The following is a 10,132-nucleotide window of genomic DNA, read 5'->3' on the forward strand; positions in this document are numbered from 1 at the left end:
AAAAATTTAGAAGTCATATGTTAATTTATAAGTAAAACAAAGTGACGTCGCTTGTTTTTTTGCTCGTGTGGGAGAAAAAACCCTCCCCACGTACCAAAAAGGGTGACGAGGCAATCGCCCCTTTTTATGTTATATATATATATATATCGAATGTACCTCTCGGTATACAGTAAGTACCATATCATACCGAGCGAATCTCAAAACTCCGATATTGTATGAAATTTCAATCCTTGTCCTGAACATACATTTATTATTCATTATAATCCTTATCCTGAATATATATTTGTTATTCATTATAAGTTTTTGGTTTTTGTATATTGGATCTTAAGTTGCTAAACTAAAAATGTATGTATTGGAATGAAATCCTACAGAAACAAGATGTCTAATTAGTTTATGTCATCTAATCTAGACAAAAGTAAGCAAATAATGGGTTGGACGGATAGTTTACATTATATGATTCAAGTTTCAAAAATTCTATATATTCTTGCAAAACTCTTAGGATATGCCGAAATAAAAGTTGCAATTGATCACAACAAGAAAAATGATATAACTTAATTCCTCGATGGTGTGACAAAATTTGAACATTTTTTTTGTATTACAATGTCTCTTTAACTCAAGTCCATGATAGTGTAATCAATTTAATTGTGTTCTTTTATATAAATTATTATCTGAAAGAGTCTTCCCATATTTTCTTAATTTCTGATTTTTTTTATTTTAGTACACTTGTTAATGGAGCTATCTCTTCATCTTCCAAGGCATTCCCTCATTAAGATATTAGGACAAGCTACCCAGTTGATATATGGATCTGAAAATTGAATAAAAGTTACGTAAAGATTGCATCTTTCATGAAACGAATAGGATAAATATTTATATAGTTGGGTTTCCTTAGCACAAATGGAGTACCAATAGACTAGGTTAATTAAAAATGTTCTCACCTTGAACGTTAGGCAGGAGGCAAGGTTAGGAGGAACAAATTTAAATGGACAAATTTATCTTATATAAGTATGTGTTAGGCGTAAATAAATTTTTGCTTAGTTGTTAACAAGATGAAACATGTTCAATCTAGTAGAGTTATTATGTTGATGTGAATGCCTCAATCGAGAACTTCATTTTCTCCAGGATTTTCTGCATTGGAAGTCATTGTATCATAGGTTAGTGATATGTTCAGAGATGGCTATGCTTAATTTCCCCCTTCACCAAAATCACAGCCATAGAGAAAACAAACTTTCTTATGTTTTTATATGTTGGCAAAAAATGTTTCTCATTGTTAGGTTTAAAAAAGCGAGTAGTGCCATGATTCAAAGGCCTCTTTGTTGTCTAATTAGACCGAAGTATACTTATTTTTTGGATCTACAATTGTCACTTTTAAATTCCTGCTAGGTGTTTCAATTTTGATCTTTCTCAAAGAAAATTAGTTTCTTTACTTGATTTCTTGTTATGAGTACCAATGTTTCTAACACCGCCAATGTCGGTCCCAAGCCCGAATGAAAAAGGTGGAGGGTTGCTTAAGGCCATAAAAAGCCAGTGTTGAAAACATGTTAGTACTCATAAGCATGATCCTAACTGTTTCATGGTAAGACTAGTCCGTCACAATAAATTGATGCAACATATATTGACCTCTCCGGTTATTATGAGAAATAGAGTTTTCTGTTCCTAGTTCTAACATTTAAAGTGCCCATTAGTTCTTTAAATCAAGGTCTACAATACCGAATGATATTGCTCGTACCGGGCGGTACATACCGGTCCGTCAATAGACCAGTACACGGACAGCCCGCTACCGAGCGGTACCATCAATTAAGGCATTATCGTTATCGATTGAGGTGTTATTATCGACGGTGATCGAGGGAGAAGAAAGAAGAGGGAGAAGACGAAGAAAGAAATAGGAAAAAAAGGTAAAACCTGGATGTCACCTCTCTCCTCCTCGTCTGTCGACGACTTCTCATCTGTGCACGGGAGAAGAGGCATCGGCTTGTGGGGCGGAGAGAATTGAAGATTTTTTTTTTTCTTCTCTTATTGGGCAATGTTGCCTCGGGCATCATCGCAATATTTTTGTTTTTTAGATGTCGTAATTTTTTTTTTATCTGCACGTCACCCCGCATAGAGGTAAACTGTGCAGCTTACCTATATATATATATATATATATATATATATATATATATATATACATATATATATATACATACATATACACACACACACAGCGGTATACCAAAATATACCACTCGGTATATAGTATCATACCGTATCAAATAAGTCTTGAAATTTTGGTATAGTACAAAATTTCAATCCTTGATTTAAGTGACTTCTTTTATTGACTAACATGCAAATATCGGGACTGTGTAACTTATATATCATGAACTAGCATTGTCCATAATGTAAGTTACTCATATAAGAAACCAACAAGTATGCTTTCTATGGATGATAATTGTTAGGACGGGAAACCACAACATGTGGATAAGGCTCTTAATGGTGAAATTTTATAGGTTGGATCAAGGTATGCAATACCGTACCGTATTAGTATTTCGAGGTTGGCTCGGTATGGTATAGTACCGTATACCGAGCGGTACGTCAGGGTGTACCGAGCGGTACACCTAATTTAGGTGTAAGACCCTCCGAAAATACCTAAAAATAAAATAAAAGTTAGGATAGGATTTTTATGTTAGAAATAAATATAGTAATAGCATAAGTTTAATAAAATCAATGTAAATTAGGTAAGAATAGTATCATATATCTTTTTCAGGCTTTGAAGAATATCTTATGCAAGGTTCATATTTCAGTTTAGTACAGATTATCCTTATGTAAACATAACTCTTGATTAGAAAGTTCTTCCTCTTAATCTTCCTAAATTAGCCTCGATTCAATTTACAAATCGTTGTTTTGTAGAGTTTAGGAGAGAACAAATGTGAGAAAAAAAGAGTTTGAGATAGTTTAAGAGAGTATGAGAATGTAATGGAGTGAAATAAAGGAGAAGAAGGGTTTTTAAATATCATAAGAAAGGGTTCCAATGGTCAATTTGACCATTGGAGCACTGTATCACTGTTACCGAGCAGTTTTAAATATTTCTTCCTCTTACTGTAGCATTGTAGCACTCTAGCATGTTCTGTCCGGTAGCGGGTGGTCCGCAAACCGGTATGTCGTCGGACCGGTACGTATCGCCCGTACCGGTTGGTATCATTCTAAATTGGTTGGATTAAGATTGACAATCCTTAGAACATGATGAGGTAAACTACTCCACTCTATTTGACTTTGTGAACTAAAACTTGATGGTTAATTTTTTTTTTAACTTTTTATTGGCAGCTGTAATGACATATATGAATCTCCAATTGAATTGTGAGAGACACGATGGCTATGCAGGTCCATCTTCTCAAAGGATTTGGACTGCCATTTAAATGAACAAGTCTCCACATTGTTAGTTACAGATGTTCTTCTGTTTCTTCTTTGCATTTTGTTCTATAATATTTTGTGTCAAACATTGAAATAATTATAGATGATGTGTTCCATATTACTTAATAGAAATTCTTTTGCTTTTTGGCTTTCCACGTGTTTAAAAGTGTTCTTTCTTAGTTTAGAGGATTCCACAATAAGTTTATGAAGAAACTAATGTTAATTAAATTATTTTTTCATGCATATTATGTGAATGGATATGGTTTCTTATCAAATCAATTTACAACCTGATTTGGCAATTTTGTACTTGAATAGTTGGGTCTGTCTTCAATATTTGATGAAATTGTTAAAACTGAAGTAACCAGGCACATGCAACCTACTGATTACTTGAGCTTGTTTGGGGAAGAATTCAAATGAACTGAAGATTATTGGGATGCTTCTTATTTGAATGTCTTGGATATATCTGCAGCGGAAGAAGGCAGTCCTCATGTCTTATTTGGATGTGCTTCACAAGTATGTTCTAAATGATCACCTACCCTATAATGTTTTTTAAACTAAGTATCCTGTTTTTTTCCTATTGGAATAACTTTTAGCCACCAGGAGTCTGCTTCTGTAACTAATTTGTCGAGTGTTTACATTCTTTTATAATGAATAGATAGCCTCTCCTGTTCTGCAAATTGGCTAACAGTAATTTAAAATTTTGGTCCCTATTACCACTTATACAAGCACTGCTTCCAGGTGAAAGGTCTCTGTTTTAAGTTAAAACTTTTAACACCTTTTACTAGTTTATATATTAATTAATTTGGATGGATTCTGATTTCCTTTCATTTGATGGCACGTCTTCCTCCAATTAGCCTCCTAAATCAAGTTGATGATAGTTTTTCTTTGTGGAAACATCCTTTTGTCCAGCATGCTCTCTCTCAGGTTCAGCAGTGATGCATCTGGGTGATATACGTTACATGCATTTGTATTCTTATCAAAAGTCTCAACAATTCATATTAATTTGTTGTTGCAGATAATAATAATGTCATCGTCATCTTCTTAATGCTTGTGCGGGCTATCTGTCTTCATTCTTATCATCTCGTGTTTGTTGGTTTCATACCAAGTTTAATTATGAATAGACAACTTACTTTTTGGCTTTCTAAGTAAGCATTTATTTTTCAATCTTCAGGCAAAAGCAGCATGTGTATTGATTGATTTATGCTTTGGACCATTATCACCATGGATATATACAATTACTGCAAAGGTTTCATCTTTTTCCATAATAAGTCTACATATTAAGTCAACAACTTGTATTTTTGTAACTGCATTGACCCTTTTTCATGTTGATCTTGCAATTGAACTTCTGGAGGACCTCTTGGTGTTATTCAAGTAATTTCATCATTCTTCTTGTTTTTATTACTGTTATGAAGGCTTAATTCTTTATTATAATGAATGCTCGTTTGGTTGGTTGGTTGGTTATGAAGTCATGGATACAAGTGTAAGATATTGATATGATGGATATGGATATGTATCAATGTATAATGTTCACTATTTAATGTGACAAAATTTGGTATTTATTTAATGTTAGAATAGGTAGATGTATATAAATCATGATTCATCATAATTAACCTATTCATCATGAAAATATATAAACAATGTTTGGTGAATTATCTAACATAAGCAATTAAAACTATTTATGTTTGATGAGTACTTGGTCATTTCTTGGTGCAGATCTGACCTTTTTTGTGGTCAATACATTGTGATTTATTGTGGATGGTCAAATTATCAATCACTAATTTTCTCTTGAAATAATCTCCTCATTTTGAGAAAAATGTTATTTGATTTGAACATCATAGTCCTAGCATAACAAAGACTATGAAGTTCAGAGGCAATTTGTTCTGCTGTGGTATAATATTTGATGATGATTGTTCAGATGACAATTAGTTTCACCATTTGATGATTGTTCAGATGGCAGTGGTTGATGATTGTCGAACTATGTTATGCTAGTATAATACTAGCATGGAGTTTTGTTTTATACCAAGGATGTCCCTGAACACACAATCAAGCACAAGGCTTGTTCCAGCCATATGTTTAAACCGTGCTGATCGGCATGTATTGTACTGACATGTCCATCCTGATGAACTAAAAAAATACTTTCTATGACCTATCATAGATGTTATTTTGTGATCCATCTATTACCTTATTATGAAGATTCCAACAATATCAGTCATTTGTACACTTGAATAAAACCCTGATCTCTTGAATTTGATCCTGATCATCATAGCAGTTATTGTGAAACTGAAACTTTTGTCTGTTGGATTGGAGTTTTCCTTTTTTTCTAGAGAGCCAATAAAGAACCTACTGTTTCAGTGTTCTGATGATACAACTATGACGTAGCCTTGTACAGAGTTCTTTGGAGTGTTGTGCTCAACTCTTATGGGACTTTTATGGACCAATATAACTACTGTTGTGGCTTGGAAAGCTATATATTTCTTAATGGGTAACAGATTATTTTTTACATGTTTCTAAGATACCAATATACACTTAAAATATACACTTCTAATCCTGTGAATGCAAGTCCTTTAGTTCTAGTTACTGTCATTTAGTACTTTTTAGTTCATGAACCCTGTATGTGACATCCATCTTTCATCTGTGTGCTCAAGAAACTGTGAATTTCATCACAATGCCCCCGTTATTATCCAAATTCTATCCACTTCCTCCTGAATAAAAATTCAAGAAAAGGAAAAAATTTCATATGATAGATTATGCACTTATTTTCATGCTTCATGTTTGGTTGACTCTGTTCATAATGCCCCTACCGGGTGTTTCCAGAATCTACTAGTCGTGCTTATGCTGCTTTGAAGCAAGGTATACAATTTTGAATGGTACCACCCGGTACAGGCGGTACGTACCGGTCCAATAGGTTACCGGTATGCGGACCACCCATTACCAGGAGGAACGCTTAAACTATCTCAAACCCTTCTCATGTTTTTAAACCATTCTTCTCCCCTATTTCACTTCATTTCATTCTCATACTCTTTTAAACTATCTCAAACTCTTTTTTTCTCATATTTGTATTATCTTAAACTCCATTACACCTAAATTAGGCGTATCGTACCATATCAAGCCAACCTCGAAATGTCGGTACGGTACGATGTTTCAATCCTTGCTTTGAAATATATCTTGCTGGCCTTGTCTGAGCATATGGATGATGTACTGTCAAAATATAAGGTTTGACCTTCTATTAAAGTATCAAGCATAATTTTGCTTACTCTTTCCAATCAGATAGATGATGCTTTTACCATCCTTGTAGGAATTTAAACATAGGCTTCTATTTCTTTTAGAGATGCTAGAACCCTTCCGTGATCCTGTGATTACTGGAACAAAGAATACAACTTCTGAAGATGCTAATGATATACACTTGGAGAAATAGAAGAACTGTTGTATTGCATTCAATGTTATATGTACTGCATTACGAAGGCCTGCCATTCTTCCTTTTGTGGAATGTGAATGGAGACGTGAATCTATTGCACCAAGGTCTATTGTAACAGCATATGCTAATATCATAGAGAAATTAAAAAAATTTTAACATCTTTATAGTTTATACTTTATAATGCTTATTTTTGGAGATGCAAAGAGAGAGAATGAAGTGATCGGTGAAGACTACAGTTTAAAAAGATGTGAGAGTCAAAAAAGAAGAAATTATTATTATTTTTTTTTCCCTGCAACAAAATGAATCTTATCAAATGCACCTTGTTGGTTGTTACATTACTTGGTTTTTAGCTGACAATATACTGTCTTCATTGTCTTTCTATATTGCAGTGTACTCCTTTTTGTTTTGGGGCCACATATGCCATTTCCTTCAGATATTGACCTTTGCAAATGTTCATTTCCTAAGGTGGCTGATCAAGAGTCTTTAGCTGTTTCTTCTAACTTTGTGATATGTTCTCATGGGGCTTCTAGCACATCCAGTAATCCGGATGAAGCAAAGAGAAAGATTGATGCATCTAAAGCTGCCACAAGAAAAGATGTACTCCAAGATGCTAATCTGTAGTTTGCTCCTAGAGATCTGTCAAAAATTGTTCTGACAAGTGTTTCAAATTATTTTACTGGGGACTGGATCAGATTGAATTTCAGTTGTGGTGTTTCAGAGGTGAATAAGATTTCAAATAACAACTTTCAGAATATTGGTTTCTTTGCTGATTACTTGTATTCACAAGCAGATTATCTACAACTTGTAAACTATCAAGATTCGGTATATAGGGCTTCCCAATTTGAACATTTGGCAGCTGATTTGTGTTCCCAGCATGACAACCCCAGAAAGCCATGAAGCTGCAATAGAATCCATACTCTTGGCTGCAGAATGTTATGCCAACTCATTCTTTATAATCGATTTCATATGGATGCAATTCAGAGCTTATGAATCAGATGAAAATCATTGGATCCAAATTCATGAATAAAAATGGATTAGTGGTGTTTTATGAAGACCTTAAGAGATGTAATGTCAATCTGGAGACAATAGCTTATCTTGAAAGTAAAAGAGATATAACTGTTCTACAAATTCTGCTTCCGCTAAACTGGACCTCGAATCTGAGAGAATTTTGGCTCTTTGGAAACCTTGTACATATTATTTTGAAGATAATCAGTAGGCTTTAGAAATATCACAAGTCGACATTGAATCTGATGTGGCAACTTTGATTAGGCAGAATCAACCATTGCTTTGCCACTTTGTAATCCTCCTACAGAGTCTCCCCTCTTTCTACTGCATTCTGCAACTGAGTTATCCTGTTCTGTAGAGAATGTTAATGACATTATACTGCAGTCAGCTGCAAATCTTAGTGGACAACTTACAATTTTGTACACCCAACTGAAAGCAGGCAACATACAACTTGAAATGGTAAAGTTACATGGGCTGCCAAGGTGCTGGGCACTTCTTGAAGGATTAATCTGGAAATGATGAACGGACATATCCCATTGGTATCAAAAGTGCTGGTTTCATCTACAGAACTTTAGTTCCACATTTATCATGGATGCAGAAAATATCTAGATTTTCAAGTTGCACATGTTCATTTTCTAGACTTTTAGGATGGATGTCAGTATCTTGAAATACAAAGCAATACTTGAAGGAACACTTGTTTATTGCCTCTGGTCTTTCACAAATTTCATCGTTTTTTCAGTTTTTGAGGATGAGTTAGCACTTACCGATAATTTAGTAATAGAATTTTTAATCTGCATATTCATATCCATCAGGTACCAAAACACACTCCCACAGAATTTGAGTCTTCTGATCAGTCAGATGTTAAACTATCATTTCAAGTACATTTTCCTCACATGCATATGTTATTCCCAAACATAAGAAAACAGTTTGGTGAGTTTGGAGAAATAATTTTGGAAGCTATTGGTATGCAACTAAACTCTCTTCCATGCAGTTTGCGGACCTTTGTTGGTGGTCATTATCTAGAAACAATAAGGAATCATCTTCATGTTACAAAAATACTATTCCTTTGGGATGTCATGTCGCTAGAAATGCCAAGGCTATTATTTTTTGCGTGCTTGAATCGATTACTGTTGAGCACATGCAAGCATTGGATAATAAAATGCCCGAGATAGCTCATATCTTAATATCTCTTTGTTGGCAAGTAGCATCTGCTATGCTTGATTTTCTATTTAAGTTGCCTGAGAACATTACTCTCTCCTACGGTTTCTTCTCTATGTTTTATAATCTTGATCTTCTATTGTAATGCATCAAAAATTTCATAGTATTTGTAGACTGATAAATGGTTATCATCATTATGTGAAATGAGCATTGATAAACTTAACGGTAAACTAATAATGAAATGAGGCTTTATTGGTGGGCTTATTCTACATAATGTTGGTCATTCAGAACCAGAATAGTCATCTATTGCATTGCATCATCTTGGAAGAATTATTGACTTCAATGGTGTGAATGAACTATCTGACATGGTTAAACAAAATTTGGTTTGCTCTTGGTCAGTAAGGGCTCTTCCTAAATCAGTAGCTTCCATTTTAGTTACAAAGACATGGGATAGAATGATGGTAGTAGCATCATCTGACCCTTCAATGCTATAGTAAACATATGCATTGGTGTTGTTACTAGCCTTTGTCCTGTATATAGAAAGAGCTCAACTACAATCCTTCCTTGTAGCCACTTATATCATCCTTTGAGAAATGGGCAAAGTTACCAATTCAATGGAATTGTGTTATTTAACAAGACTTTCATTCCATATTCTGGCAAGTGTATATCTTTATTCTCCTGCTGAAGATATTACTTTGATATTTGAAAGTGTTTGAAGGAACCTGGAGCAGATGGGAATGTCACAGACAAGTACTTGCATATATTTCTTTACATATTTCCTGATGTTTGTTTCTAAATATATATTGTAGTGTAACTACTTAAGAGCATTATTGTTATCACATATTCAAAGATATAATGTTGAACAATTAATTATATAATTTACATTTCTTGTGTTAGAAATTTGTTAGATAAAATTTTTTTAAACCATTAGGCTATTTAATTTTTTTTAAATTTCAGGTGTGCTTAATGACTTGGAGAAAAATTTATGCATATATTTGTGTAAACTTAGAAATGAATTTGATGGTGCAAAACTAATATGTTTGCCATATCTATTTAATGGTTGGTTTTGACATCTTATTATGGGAAATAAATTATTTTAAATTTTAATCTATTTTTTCATGGTTTTATGGTCTGTTTGTTATATATCTTCTTTGTTTTAATTTGTTTATG

General features: G+C 33.7%; 1 long non-coding RNA gene across 5 annotated transcripts; it reads left to right on the forward strand.

The window, feature by feature from the left end:
* The first annotated feature begins 2,215 nt into the window (after positions 1 to 2,215).
* Positions 2,216 to 8,421, forward strand: LOC135665761 (uncharacterized). 5 transcript variants are annotated; one of them, XR_010509462.1, is made up of 3 exons: positions 2,216 to 3,897; positions 4,556 to 4,630; positions 7,189 to 8,421. It is a non-coding gene; the product is annotated as an uncharacterized LOC135665761 (long non-coding RNA). The 5 variants fall into 5 exon arrangements; XR_010509458.1 differs by having other exon boundaries at positions 4,556 to 8,421; XR_010509459.1 differs by lacking the exon at positions 4,556 to 4,630.
* The last annotated feature ends 1,711 nt before the right edge of the window (positions 8,422 to 10,132 follow it).

This window comes from Musa acuminata, unplaced genomic scaffold (genome assembly GCF_036884655.1).
Source record: "Musa acuminata AAA Group cultivar baxijiao unplaced genomic scaffold, Cavendish_Baxijiao_AAA HiC_scaffold_1044, whole genome shotgun sequence".
Classification (NCBI taxonomy): domain Eukaryota; kingdom Viridiplantae; phylum Streptophyta; class Magnoliopsida; order Zingiberales; family Musaceae; genus Musa; species Musa acuminata.